The following is a 15,311-nucleotide window of genomic DNA, read 5'->3' on the forward strand; positions in this document are numbered from 1 at the left end:
ATCAGCGACGATGCGCATGCTTACCAAAGAGACGCCGGACTGCGACGTTGACGCCGACCCGCCCACCCGAATCGCGGAAGCCCTCAACCGCGCCCAACTATCCGACGAGGAGAAAACGGTGGCCAGAAACGCTCTTCGAGCCCTGCCAACAACCTTCCACGGCCAGCCAAAGGCGACCCATGACTTTGCGTGGCAGAAGGCGTATAACGTGCTGCCAACGCGGCAGCGCCTGCACAAACTCGGCATCGTCCCGAACGCGCGTTGCCCGAATTGCCGCGAAACGGAAACGCAGAAACACGCCCTAGTTGATTGCACGGCCGCCAAGCCTGTGTGGCGCATCATCGCACGATGTTTCCGCATCCGCCCTCCCCCCTATCTCAGGCGAAACAAAGGCGCCTTCGCTAAACTGGTCGTGGCATGCACGCTCTTCGCGATTTGGAAGCGTCGCTCCCTCGCGGAAGCGCGCCGCTCGCCAGTGAGGGCGGCATTTCCGGTAGTAGCGAACATTCGCTTGATGGTGTGGGCATTCCTGTCCGAAGCGCTAGAAGCTGGCGGGGAGGAAAAGTTTTTGCGCCGCTGGCACACCAAGTTTTTCTTTTTGAGAAACGGAAAGCTCGTTTCCCCGATCATCCCCTACTGACACCCCCCCCCCCTCCCACCTTTTTTTAGTTCCGGACCGCCGTCCGAGGCCCCCCTCCCCACCACCTCCCACCCTTTTCTTCAAATGAGCGATACATAGGGTATCACGCAGGAGCCTAACTGCTCCCTCGATAAACGAACAAGCTTTATCCTGTTTTGAGCAGATGCGCACACGACCGCGCTGCAATGTGCTTGCCCTGCGCAGCGCCGCCGCGCTGCGCAGAGCGCTCACTGCGTAGCATTGTATAAATTTAATAAATGTTGCATGTATTTATTTTATGTAGGCCGGGTGCATAGTGTACACACTTGCATGTTAATTTGCGAGTCGGGCGTGGGAGAGCCTGTTAAAATGACTGCATATGTATTGTTTTCCCGTTCAGGCGCACCTATTCACATACGTGTTGTTCCTGTAACGCGGCGCTCCAATGATCGCGCCAAACTATTGTGACCAGCCGAAGTGCCGGCTGAGTATTATGTATAAGTCAGTGACCTGAGTATACATGTTTGGAGTTAAATAAACTTCTCCTTGTTGTAGTATCTGTTCTTATCAGCTTAATATCTGATACGGATCCTATTTGGATCCAAGATATTAAACTTATTTTTGTGATGCGGCGGAGTGCTTGAAGCTTGCTTCACCTCCGCCACGGGTTGGCCCGGTATTGCACTACCTCCGGGATCGGCCCACTCACCCCCTGCGGGGTGAGTTCGACAATAAATTCAATGATAGAAGGAGTGTTCGGATTTACCCATGATACCGGGGTAAACGGCTTGGGTGCGTCGAGTGTCCGAGACGGTGGCGGCACGCCGCCCCGGCTGACGCGGTATTCGCGTGCAGGGAGTGCGCTAGCTGTGTTTACACTTACGATTGCTCTGGGAAAATAAATGTTTCCGTGTGTATTTCATATATGGAGGGTCTCTTTTATTTTGTTATGTTCACACGTACATACTCAAGTTTCTTATTTTTTTTAACGTTCCTACTCATATTAATAAAACTATTGAGGAAATTATCATTACTGTTTCGGAGGAAAGCTAGAAGTGTGTATACGATGTGTATGCATGTGCGATGTGTATGTATGTATGTGTGTAGAAGTGTGTATGTATGTGCCAAGCTATTTCCGCTTTTCGAATTCACCCGTTTCGCAACGAAAAATAAAAAAAGCCTCTAGAAAATGGGGTTTGGTTGGTGTTTCTGTTTACAGTTGCAGTGGCAAGCGAAGGCATTTTTATTTCACATCTTCACGCGGCGTCTGAACCTGAAGACGCGTGCTCTCGCCACGTCTACGCATCTACACTATTCCCCATCACAAATTAAAATCGCAAAGAACGCCACAGGACCCACTCCGCACACACCTGCTGTACGGTGGAGCGGCAAAGCCCCGATGTGCTTTTCCTATGTCCACTGACCTTTGGGGTTTGACGTCCCAAAACCACCATATGATTATGGGAAAATTTCGACCACCTGGGGTTCTTTCACGTGCACCCTAATCTGAGCACAGGGAAATGCAGCCGCCGCGGCCGGGATTCGATCCCACCACCTGCGGGTCAGCAGCCGAGTACCTTACGGCCATCAGACCACCACGGCGGGCATCGCCTTGTTGATCAAACACTTCATTTCTGAACACCATCTCATACCAGCTCATCCACCGTTGGCTCTCGTTAATTACAACGAACATCCTCGCACGCTCACCTCAATGGAATTGCCAGTTGCTGGAAGTTCCAAGAAAATTGCGCACTAGACGTTCGGACGCACCACGCACGTACCTGAAGCGACGTGGACCCCAGGACGCGTGAGATCACGCCCCGGGCGCGCTTTGCCTCCGTACCCACTCGTCACTCCTCACAGCTTCACTAAGCCGAGTATGTAGAAGTCGAAGAAGCAGAACAACAAACCAGCCAATCCCCCACAGTGGGTGTGAGCCACAAGTGAAGGTCAACAAAAACAAGCAACACCAGCGAGCGCAGTGACGAAGCTATCGTAATGGGGCGAAATAATCCACGAATATGGCTGCACGTTGACGCACGGTCGCATTTGTGCAACCACCCGTGTCTCCCGAAGACCGTCTGTCGCGCGTCTTCGACGAAAAGCGCAGGCGAGTACTTCTCCACTGATTTCCGCGACCACTTCACGACCGCCTTCGGCCGCCTCATGTCCGTCCGGCACGATCGACGGAGCGCCGCACCAGCGCCTCGTACACGCCACCATAGCACTCCTACCCCTCGGAATCAGCAAAACTCGGACGTTTTCGACCACGACAGACAGAACCTGCCGGCCCGTTGAACGCTTGAACGACATCGCAGCGTCAAGTCGCACACTCACGTTCCGTCACCCTCTGCCACATGATCCTTCATTCACCGGCTTCACAACCCACGCGGTAGACGTTTCGCACGCATTCCCGGGTCTGCCTTTCACGGCAGGACCTTCGTCGACCTCGGTGCGGTGTTCCGCCACGTCGGAACTTGCAAGGCATATGTTGAGCGTGCTGAAGCAGCCAAAGGCACCACCTTTTTGCCGATGATTGTGGGCGTCGTTGCAGAGGCGTTGCTTGGGCAGCCGGCGTAGAAGCCATGTTGGATGGGTGACGTATTCACATTTTGCACAGTCATTTTTTTTTTTTTCCTTCCTTCCAGACTTTGGTGCTCGAGTTGGACATGTACACTATGCATCAGTTTTTAAAACAAATGCTGTAGCATCCCTCGCGACATGCCTGATAATGTTCGCCAGCAAGCATTTGGTGTGACGTCATGGGCGCATAGAGAGTACGCATGCAAGCAAGCACGCGTGGCTTCGACCTCTGGGAAAAAGAAGGTTTCAGTTTTAACATGTTTGTAAGCGAAACTAGAAACTTCAAGCGGACTGGGGATAAAAGCAATGCCGTGAAGCCAGCGCTGCCGCTGTCGGTGCACAATGCTGGTTGTGCATGGGTGGACGTCGGAATTGCTTTGCTACTGTTTGCCCGGCTTTTGGCCAGAACTAAGTACGAGGTGTGAAAGAATGGATTTTAATTACGTGCTAATGAATTGCATCGCTTCTCGGCCTTTTGGCTAAGATCAAAGTGTCGAGTTAGCTGTTTTTTACGAGCCCTCGCGCGAGTCCCGGGGTCACGTCACGTCGGCGTCGGCCCCCGGGCCCTCTCGGAGTTCGAGCCCCAGAACCAGTGCAAGCCCTTCGCCGCCGCAGCCTCGTGCACGCGGCTGCCACCCTTGGGTTTCGGGCCTTCCCGCCCGGAGACCCTCTACATGCCAGGTCGAGCCAGGCCCCCGGTCCGCCCCTGCTGCCCCGGAGCTCCTAGCGGCGACCCCTGCCATCACCAGACCCCAAGCGGCCCCCGCCTCAGCTGAGCCGCTGCCTACCAGTGTGCAGCTTGACTGCACGTCACGAGTCGTCCCAGAGCCTCGCCCCCCCCGGCGGCTTGCGGGATCCGCCCACCAGTATGGCCATGCCAGTTGAGCTCCCGGTGAGGGAGAATTGTTTCATGTTTTCCGCGCCCGAGGGCGATGTCTCTGTTGACGATCTGATTGATGCAGTAGAATTAACCGCTGGTGATGATAGTGTATTCGTGCTTCAGCACATGGGGGGCGCAAAGTTCCTTGTGTGTACTCGCAATGCTAGTCAGGCGACGAGCCTAATGGTGGCGGAGGGTTTCACGGTGAATGGGGTGAAGGTGCCGGTAGAGGCAGTCGGGCCGCCGGTAACGTACGTGAACGTCTACCGCTACCCGGCTTTCTTGTCTGATGAGGCCCTTAGTAATGCTCTTGCCCCTTTCGGCAAAATTAAGAGCATTTCCTTCGCCACCTTGGCGACTCGCCAGACTAAGCTAAATGGTGTGAGGCTAGTCAAAATAGAAATGTCCCGGCCTGTTCCTAATTTCATGACAATAGCGGGGCACAAAGTCATGTGTGAATACCGTGGGATGCGTCGCGTGTGCGCCCGCTGCGGCGAGGTCGGACATATGGCGACCGCATGTTCTGCCGCGTACTGCAGACGGTGTGGCATTTTTGGCCACGATACGGAGGGCTGCGAGGCCGAATGTAAACGCTGTGGCGGCCACCACGGGACGCGCGAGTGTTTTCGGAGGCGCTCTTACGCGTCTGCCGCCCGCGGTTTCCCCACACTGACTGATACCACCCCCTCACTTGTACATGTAAGCGGCCCTGCCGTATCGAAGGCCGCCAGTGCCCCACGCCTACAGGTGCTATCGCCAAGGACTGCACCTCGCACCATTGGGAAGGGGCTCCCACCCGAGGACCGCAACTGCAATACTGGCCCGCCCACAGGCAGCAGTGCGGACACTTCGTCTGCCAACGAAGGGGAGAAGCCGGGAAGCGTTGACGACGTCGCCACCACGTCGTCTGAAACAGACACCAGTGACCTCGAGACGGTCTCTGCACAATCGTCACCCACCACGCAGCCCGCACGCCCGCTAGGCGGGCCCGGCCGCCAGGGTTCCTCTGTCGCGCCTAAAGCCCTTACTGGTGCCTCTGAGCAAGAAGCAGCGAGCCTCCTTGTCGCAAACCCACCCACTAACGTGCTGGCTCCAGTCACTCCCCTGGACTTGGAAGAAAGGAGCCAAGACCCCGCCCGAGAGGACTTGCCCATCGTGAGTCGCGGGTACTACGTGCTCCCTGAAGTCCGCGCTCAACCAAGCCTGATACCCCTCCCTGCGCCCTCCTCTGACCATGCGTTGCCCAGTCTCTGCCGAAACCGGGACCCGATTACAGCTCAGACCGCGACTGGCCGCGATCAGAGGACACGCTCGCGCTCGCGCTCGCGCCGACGCACAGGAGAGGGTGTTAAGAGCGATCCGAGAGAACGAGCGACGAGCGGAGAGACGAAGCAGCGACGGGCCGGGCTCGGCGCGAGGAGCAGCAACAGCGACGCCCCTCCGAAAGCGAAATCACAGAAGTTGGGCGAGCGCGCGGAAAGCGAAGGGGACCCGCCCCCTCAAGCCGGCGATTCCAGCGCCTAGTACGCCGACCCCACCCCAGATGGCAGCGCCCTTCCCCCACTGCGCTCCCTTCCTTCTCCCTCTGTGTCCCTTTCCCCTGGCGCGCCATGCACTCACCCTTTCGTAAACTCGCCCCCTCTCCCCTCCTAGCTCCGCTTTATGGCTGACCGGCTGCGTTTCGCCACCTGGAACGTACGCGGGTTCCGCGATAAGACGAAGCAAACCGCCGTCATCTCTTTGGCCAAGCTCCATGACATTGACCTGCTGTTCGTCCAAGAGGCGAATTTCCGTTCCCTCCTCGATGTCACCCTTTTTCGGAACCTTTGCCAGGTCGACGCCTTCTTTTCCTTGACGCGGGCCAAGTCATGCGGGGTCGGAGTCGTCTTCGTCTCTGGAAGGTTCAGGCAAAAGGCTCATTGCGTGTTTGGCGCCGACGGCCGTACGCTAATCCTGGACATCTTCATCGACGGTCGCAAAGTACGGCTCGTTAATGTGTACGCGCCAACAACGAGAACGGAAACGAACACCTTTTTTAGAGAGCTCGGCGAGTCCTTGCAAGCGCCCCTCCCGCATGTAGTCCTCGGCGACTTCAACTGTGTCGTCGACACTACAAGGGACATCAGGGGCCCAGGTCGCGGAGGCTCAGCCTACCACGCGAAAGACCTTGTCAGACTCCTTCGCCGACTGCGACTCTCGGATGCATGGGTTCTCCAGCATGATAACGCATTCGGTCCCACTCGCATGTCGAGGACCACCGCCAGTAGGCTCGACCGCGCCTACTTACCTGACCTTTTGTTACCTTCCCTTGAGGCGTGTGAGGTGCTCCCGTTGCCTCCTGCCTTGGCGGGCATTTCGGATCACGTCCCGTTGGTGACAACCGTGCGCGGAAAGCCCGGCCCCAGTCCAGCAAACGCGTCGTGGCGCCTAGATCCGGCTTTATTAAATGACCCGGTTTCCACCCCCCTGATGCAGCAACGCATTGAAGCCACAATCAGAGCGACCCCCCGAGTGACCCCGGCCGTCTGGGACGACCTCAAGGCGACCTGGAAGGCGCATTTACAACAAGAGGGCAGAGCGAGAAAAAAACGCATTACGGCTCAGATGAACGAGCTGCTGCGCAGGATGCGCATCGTCCAGAACGCCGAGTGTCTCACTTCCTGCACTCGCGACTATCTTGCCGCGCTTAAGGTACAGCATGCACGACTGCAACGAGCCATCACCGGCGAGAAGTGCGCGTTCCGAACCACCTCAGAGGGGCACCGGGAAGAGGACCTGCGCGAAGTAAGCGGCAACGGCTCAGTACGGATCCTACAAGTAAGGCGCCCAGACGGCACACTCACGGAAGACCCAGCAGAGATCGAGGCGACCTTTCGACGCCACTTCGAGACCGCTTTCCGCGAACCGGAGCCCATAACGACCTCATCGGAGCTACCGCACCGGTCAGAACTGTACCAATTCTTGAAACACCTCGATGAAGGTGAATGCCCGACCTTATGCGGCGCAGCGACGATGCAGGAATTGTGGGCCGCCATCCAGTCTATGCCACCGCACTCAGCTCCCGGCGCGGATGGCCTCACTGCAGGGTTTTATGCGACCTTTTTTAGTATCCTGAGCGAGCCGCTACTTGGCGTAATCAACAGCATTCTCGAAGGCCACGCGAAACCCGCCTCGTTTGCCATGGGGCGCGTGGTCCTGATACTTAAGGAAGGCTCACCACCGAACGACCCCACGTCATGGCGCCCTATCACGCTACTGAATGCGGATTACAAGATTGTCGCCTCTATTCTAAACAGCCGTTTAAAGACCTTTCTGCCGGACATCATCGCGCCGCACCAAACCTGCGCAGTTCCGGGCAGATCACTGTTTGCCAACCTGAACATGACTAGAGACGCCTTTCAGTACGCCACCGAGAAAAGAGTATCAGGAGCTTTTCTTTCCCTCGACCAGGCCAAGGCCTTCGACCGGGTCAGGCACGCCTACCTGTTCGAAACGCTCCGAGAGTTTGGCCTCCCGGCAGGGTTTGTTAACATCATCAAGCTCCTGTACTCGGACCTCAGGTGCCATGTGGTTGTGAACGGCTCCACTACGGACACCTTCCAGTACACGCGTGGGATCAGACAGGGATGCCCACTTGGCCCGACCCTGTTTGTGCTTTCCATAGAGCCCCTGCTCACGTCCGTAGCCGGTGACACGCGTATTCGGGGCCTCCCGCTCACAGGAACTGCGGAACTAAAGATCCTTGGTTATGCCGATGACATCTCCCTTTTCGTGAGGGACGCCAGTAGCCTCGACCGTTTTCGTCAGCTCTTCGCATTCTACGCGGCAGCGTCCGGAGCGCAGCTGAACGAGGAAAAGTGCAGGGCCCTTCGCTTCGGCAATTTCCCTGCGCATGCCATCGGCACCTTTCAAGCGGTCAACACAGTAAAGGTACTCGGGATATATTTTTCGAGCGAGGGAGTCGCACCGTCAACGTGGTCCCGCGTCCTTGAAAGGGCCGCTCAAATGGCAGAGCGTGCAGGCCTGCGAGACCTCTCGTTGCGCGAGAAAGCGCTGGCGGTTAAAACGAGTATTTGCGCACTTGCTTTGTACGCAAGTCGAGTAGCAGTGATGCCCGCAAGGACGATAAACCAGCTGTCCAAGCTCATCACGGCGTACTTGTGGGAAGGGAAACCGCCACCTTTAAAAAGACACCTCTTACACCTGGCAGTATCCGAAGGGGGTCTCGGCCTTCCACATGTACAGAGCGCAGGCAGAATTCTAGCCCTTAAAACCGCCCGAGCGCTCGCGCGCGCGAGCGATTACGTTGGCCACAACCTCCTCCTCTACTGGAGCGGTGCCAGGCACGACTGGCTGGACGCTGGCCGACACACCGGTCCTTTTGCTGAAGCACCCGCGCCCTACTATAAAACGGCAGCGGCAACAATGCGCATGTTGGGGAATGAACTACCCGGCTGTGACGTAGACGAAGACCCGCCAGCACGCATCGTCGAGGCCATCACGATGAACCAGCTAAGCGATGCCGACCGAAAACGGGCCAAGCGCGCGCAGAGCGAACTTGGCTCCCTCCGTTGCGGCATCCCCCGCGAGGCGCACGATTTGCTCCTTAAAAAGGCCTGGCACGTCCTACCTACAAGACAGCGCCTTAACAAATTAGGCATAGTCCCGAATGCTAGCTGCCCCAACTGTCGCGTCGTGGAAACGCAGGAGCACGCGTTGTTTGAATGCGTCGCGGTGAAACCCGTGTGGCGCATGGTGGCCCACTCCTTCGGCATCCGCACCCCTCCCAACCACAAACGTAACAAAGGCGCCTTCGCCCAACTCGTGGTGATTTTCACAGTGTTGGTTTTATGGCAGAGGCGATCGCTTGCGGAAGCGCGCAGGAAACCAGTACGAGCCGCGTTTCCGGCAGTCTCGAGGATCCGAAGGCTGCTGCGGGCCTATTTATCGGCCGAACTCGAAGCCAGCGGCGAGGAAAAGTTCCTCCGTCGCTGGCATACGAAATTTTTCTTCCTCAGGGACGGCAAGCTAGCCGCCCCAATCACTCCCTTCTAACCCCCCCCCCCCCTCCGGCTCCAACACCTTATGTTTAAGTTGTGCGTTCTACATGCATCCCATGTGTCAATCTTTTGAGGTGTAACTCAGACCTTGTTGTGTACCCCCCCCCCCCCCCCCAGCGTCTATATTCATTCGTGGGGAAACTGATATCCATTGCTCATCTTGTTTTCCGGCATTGTATATATGTATATAGCCCGCGTGTTTTTTTCGTTTCTCTGTACGCCTTGTTTACTCACCTTTGTATATACACACATCCGTTGTTCAATGTTACTCTGTTTTTTTTTTCTGTGCTATAAGTAACTCATGTATTTGATGTAGTTATCAGCCGATTACCCGGCGGTGCATACTGTACTTTTTTTTGTTTCATGCGTTGAGAGTTGAATAAACTTCTCCTTGTGTAGTATCTGTTCTTATCAGCTTAATATCTGATACGGATCCTATTTGGATCCAAGATATTAAACTTATTTTTGTGATGCGGCGGAGTGCTTGAAGCTTGCTTCACCTCCGCCACGGGTTGGCCCGGTATTGCACTACCTCCGGGATCGGCCCACTCACCCCCTGCGGGGTGAGTTCGACAATAAATTCAATGATAGAAGGAGTGTTCGGATTTACCCATGATACCGGGGTAAACGGCTTGGGTGCGTCGAGTGTCCGAGACGGTGGCGGCACGCCGCCCCGGCTGACGCGGTATTCGCGTGCAGGGAGTGCGCTAGCTGTGTTTACACTTACGATTGCTCTGGGAAAATAAATGTTTCCGTGTGTATTTCATATATGGAGGGTCTCTTTTATTTTGTTATGTTCACACGTACATACTCAAGTTTCTTATTTTTTTTAACGTTCCTACTCATATTAATAAAACTATTGAGGAAATTATCATTACTGTTTCGGAGGAAAGCTAGAAGTGTGTATACGATGTGTATGCATGTGCGATGTGTATGTATGTATGTGTGTAGAAGTGTGTATGTATGTGCCAAGCTATTTCCGCTTTTCGAATTCACCCGTTTCGCAACGAAAAATAAAAAAAGCCTCTAGAAAATGGGGTTTGGTTGGTGTTTCTGTTTACAGTTGCAGTGGCAAGCGAAGGCATTTTTATTTCACATCTTCACGCGGCGTCTGAACCTGAAGACGCGTGCTCTCGCCACGTCTACGCATCTACACTATTCCCCATCACAAATTAAAATCGCAAAGAACGCCACAGGACCCACTCCGCACACACCTGCTGTACGGTGGAGCGGCAAAGCCCCGATGTGCTTTTCCTATGTCCACTGACCTTTGGGGTTTGACGTCCCAAAACCACCATATGATTATGGGAAAATTTCGACCACCTGGGGTTCTTTCACGTGCACCCTAATCTGAGCACAGGGAAATGCAGCCGCCGCGGCCGGGATTCGATCCCACCACCTGCGGGTCAGCAGCCGAGTACCTTACGGCCATCAGACCACCACGGCGGGCATCGCCTTGTTGATCAAACACTTCATTTCTGAACACCATCTCATACCAGCTCATCCACCGTTGGCTCTCGTTAATTACAACGAACATCCTCGCACGCTCACCTCAATGGAATTGCCAGTTGCTGGAAGTTCCAAGAAAATTGCGCACTAGACGTTCGGACGCACCACGCACGTACCTGAAGCGACGTGGACCCCAGGACGCGTGAGATCACGCCCCGGGCGCGCTTTGCCTCCGTACCCACTCGTCACTCCTCACAGCTTCACTAAGCCGAGTATGTAGAAGTCGAAGAAGCAGAACAACAAACCAGCCAATCCCCCACAGTGGGTGTGAGCCACAAGTGAAGGTCAACAAAAACAAGCAACACCAGCGAGCGCAGTGACGAAGCTATCGTAATGGGGCGAAATAATCCACGAATATGGCTGCACGTTGACGCACGGTCGCATTTGTGCAACCACCCGTGTCTCCCGAAGACCGTCTGTCGCGCGTCTTCGACGAAAAGCGCAGGCGAGTACTTCTCCACTGATTTCCGCGACCACTTCACGACCGCCTTCGGCCGCCTCATGTCCGTCCGGCACGATCGACGGAGCGCCGCACCAGCGCCTCGTACACGCCACCATAGCACTCCTACCCCTCGGAATCAGCAAAACTCGGACGTTTTCGACCACGACAGACAGAACCTGCCGGCCCGTTGAACGCTTGAACGACATCGCAGCGTCAAGTCGCACACTCACGTTCCGTCACCCTCTGCCACATGATCCTTCATTCACCGGCTTCACAACCCACGCGGTAGACGTTTCGCACGCATTCCCGGGTCTGCCTTTCACGGCAGGACCTTCGTCGACCTCGGTGCGGTGTTCCGCCACGTCGGAACTTGCAAGGCATATGTTGAGCGTGCTGAAGCAGCCAAAGGCACCACCTTTTTGCCGATGATTGTGGGCGTCGTTGCAGAGGCGTTGCTTGGGCAGCCGGCGTAGAAGCCATGTTGGATGGGTGACGTATTCACATTTTGCACAGTCATTTTTTTTTTTTTCCTTCCTTCCAGACTTTGGTGCTCGAGTTGGACATGTACACTATGCATCAGTTTTTAAAACAAATGCTGTAGCATCCCTCGCGACATGCCTGATAATGTTCGCCAGCAAGCATTTGGTGTGACGTCATGGGCGCATAGAGAGTACGCATGCAAGCAAGCACGCGTGGCTTCGACCTCTGGGAAAAAGAAGGTTTCAGTTTTAACATGTTTGTAAGCGAAACTAGAAACTTCAAGCGGACTGGGGATAAAAGCAATGCCGTGAAGCCAGCGCTGCCGCTGTCGGTGCACAATGCTGGTTGTGCATGGGTGGACGTCGGAATTGCTTTGCTACTGTTTGCCCGGCTTTTGGCCAGAACTAAGTACGAGGTGTGAAAGAATGGATTTTAATTACGTGCTAATGAATTGCATCGCTTCTCGGCCTTTTGGCTAAGATCAAAGTGTCGAGCTAGCTGTTTTCTACGAGTCACCCTGCGAGACCTGGGGTCACGTCACGCTGACGTCGGCCCCCGGCCCCTCTGAAGACCGAAGAAAGAAGACGCCCCGTAGCAGCGCTGCTCCGTTCCGCGCGCGTCTGCCGCTCCTGGGTTCCCGGCTCCCGCCTGGTGCCCCCTGATGCCTGCAGCCGCTTGGACCCGGACAACGCCTGCTGCCCCGGAGTCCCCCTGCCGTCTTCGCGGCGCCTACCTACCTCTACTGAGCGGTCCTCGCCTCGGCTGAGCCGCCCACTCTACTAGAGTGCAGCCCGTCTGCACATTACAAGTTTCCACAAGTCTCGCCCTCCTGGGACCAGCGTCCTCAAGAATGGCGACCCCAATGGAGCTCCCAGCCCGGGAGAACTGTTTTTTGTTCACCGCGCCGGAAGGCGACGTAAGCATAGACAATTTGATTGACGCTGTTGAATTGACTGCCGGTGACGATAGCGTTTATGTGTTGCAGCACATGGGCGGTGCCAAGTTTCTCGTTTGTACCCGGAACGCTAGCCAGGCGACGAAGTTAATGGTTGCGGAAGGCTTCCGCGTGAACGACCAGCACGTGCCGGTTGAGGCCGTCGGGCCACCGGTCACGTTTGTTAACGTTTACCGGTACCCTGTGTACATGTCCGACGAGACGCTTGGCAACGCCCTTGCGCAGTACGGCAAAATTAAGGGCATTTCTTTTGCCCCTGTAACAACGAGGTTTAATAAGCTTAGCGGTGTTCGAGTTGTAAAAATTGAGATGAGTCGACCGGTGCCCAACTTCATCACCATCGCGGGCCACCGAGTAATGTTTGAGTACCGCGGGATGCGCCGTGTTTGCGCGCGCTGCGGCGAGGTCGGGCACATGGCCACCGCGTGCACGGCCGCGTTTTGCAAGCGTTGTGGCGTCTTCGGCCACGACACGGAGGGCTGCACAGCCGAGTGTACGCGTTGCGGGGGTCGTCACGGGACGCGCGAGTGTTTCCGCAGGCGCTCCTACGCGGCCGCTGCCCGCGGTTCGTCAGTGCTGACAGTCACCAACGCAGCACTTAGTCAGCCATCCGGCGCCCCTTCGCCGAGGTCGGGAGAGACCACTTCGCGTCTACAGGTCCTCACGCCGAAGATCACGCCCCGCACGACCGCAAGGGGCTCTCTCTCTTGGCGTCGCGACGGGGAATCAGATTCAAGCGCAAGCGGCAGCGCGGCGTCTTCGGATGTTAAGGAAGAGACGCGCGGAGCGTCTGCCTCCGTTAGTTCGGCGTCGGCGTCCTCTGGCGCAGAAACGACTGATACCGAGACGGGCCGGACGCGATCGGCGTCCCTTACAACACCCGCAAGTGTATCGGGCACCGAGGACTGGCCGCCTTTGCCTACCTTAGAAGACGCGTCCCCGGCGTCTCCCGAGCAAGAGGAGACGAGCCACCCCATCTCCGACGCGCCGGCCAACGTGCTGGCCCCTGTCTTGGCACAGGATTTGGGTGGGCTCCCGCAAGCCCCGGCCCGTGATGACAGGCCCATCGTCAGCCGCGGGCACTACGCACTGCCCGAGGTTGATGACCACGCGTCGTCAGATCGTTCCACCGAGCGGGACGCGCCCCGCAAGGGCCGGCGACCGGACCCGCCCGCGGTTCACCCGTCGCCTGGCCGCGAGCGGAGATCTCGCTCGCGCTCGCGTCGTCGCCGCGGAGACGGGGCTGGTCGCGATTCGGGCGCGCGGGCCTCGAGTCGCGACAAGGGCCGCGAGCCGAGGTCTCGCTCGCGTCGACGTCACGGAGACGGGCCGCACCACGACTCCCGTGAGGGTTCCCCCGCTCGTGAGGCGAGGCAGCGGCGGACCGGGCTAGAAGTTAGAAGCAGTGACAGCGACGCCCCGCCGAAAGCGAAGACCCCGAGGTTGGGTAATAACGCCGCGTCCAAGGGGGATCCCCCCGCGGATGGCGGTGAAACAAGCGAGTAGGCCGCCGGCGTCTCGGCGCGTGCGGCGTCGGGGTGGGGGGGGGGGGTTGCTTGCGCGCCTCGGACGCGCCGCGCCTCTCCGCCTGGAGTGTGAGCAGACGCTATTCGCGTTCTCGGTGCCGGGCATATTTTTCTGATTCCGCCTGGCTTCCCTCTATGTTTTACGGCCGCGCAGCTCGCGTCGTCTGCTCCTACTTAGTTTGTTTCTTTCCTTCTGGTTCACCTTTCCGTCTCCTCGCCAGCAGCGATGCGCCGCCTCCTCTCTCTACTCTACCTCGCCTCCCCTCCTCCTCTCCTCGCGGCCCGGGGGCCCTTCTCGCCCGCGCGCCCGGCGGCGGTCTGCTCTGCGCGCTCTCGCTTCGTTCGGTCGTTCCCTCCCGAGCTACACTCTGCGACTCCCAGTTGAGGTTGTACAAGGCTGCTTGCTCCTTCAGTAAGGCATGCGCTTCTCAGCTCTTGCGCCCTGTTGCCATCATGACAGGGCCCATCTCCTCCTTCCCATTACCCATTTTATTCCGCTATGCCTCACCTTAAAATAGCTTCTTGGAATGTCAGGGGTTTCCGGGATAGGGCAAAACAGGAAAGCGTCCTAGCGTTTGCCCTGTCCCTGGGGATCGATGTGCTATTCCTTCAGGAGACGAATTTTCGATCGCCGCTGGACGTCGCCACCTTCTAGAGAACCTTCCGGGTCGACGCCTTCTTCTCACTCACAAACGCGAGGGCATGTGGGGTGGGGGCCATCTTCATTACGGGCCGCTTCCGGCAGAAAGCTTTTTGCACATTCGGCGCAAACGGCCGCACTCTTTTGTTAGATTTATTTGTTAATGGGAAGCGGTGCCGCTTTGTCAACGTTTACGCCCCGGTGACGCGTACGCAAACTAATAACTTCTTCCAAGAATTACTCCAGATGCTCTCAGAACCACTCCCACACATTCTCCTGGGAGACTTCAATTGCGTAATAGACTCGCACAGGGACGTCAGGGGGCCGGGCCGCGGAGCTTCCACTTACCATGCGAAGGAGCTCGTGGCGCTCTTAAGGCACCTATCCCTCACGGATGCCTGGATTCACGTCCATGGCGATCTTTTCGCACCCACGCGCTCCTCACAGTTCACCGCCTCTCGTATCGACCGGACCTACCTGCCCGACTTCCTCCTTTCCTCAGTGGAGGCATGCGAGGTCCTGCCCCTCCCTGCCACTCTCGCAAACCGATCCGACCACCTCCCACTTGTCACCACAATAAGGTGCCGCCCCGGAATTCTCAGTGGCAACCATGGCTG

General features: G+C 56.9%; 2 pseudogenes; both read left to right on the plus strand.

The window, feature by feature from the left end:
• Positions 1-1,157: 1,157 nt before the first annotated feature.
• Positions 1,158-1,329, plus strand: LOC142766234 (U2 spliceosomal RNA; annotated as a pseudogene).
• An 8,194-nt stretch (positions 1,330-9,523) lies between these two features.
• On the plus strand, positions 9,524-9,696 carry LOC142766168 (U2 spliceosomal RNA; annotated as a pseudogene).
• The last annotated feature ends 5,615 nt before the right edge of the window (positions 9,697-15,311 follow it).

This window comes from Rhipicephalus microplus, chromosome 6 (assembly GCF_043290135.1).
Source record: "Rhipicephalus microplus isolate Deutch F79 chromosome 6, USDA_Rmic, whole genome shotgun sequence".
NCBI classification, from domain to species: Eukaryota; Metazoa; Arthropoda; class Arachnida; order Ixodida; family Ixodidae; genus Rhipicephalus; species Rhipicephalus microplus.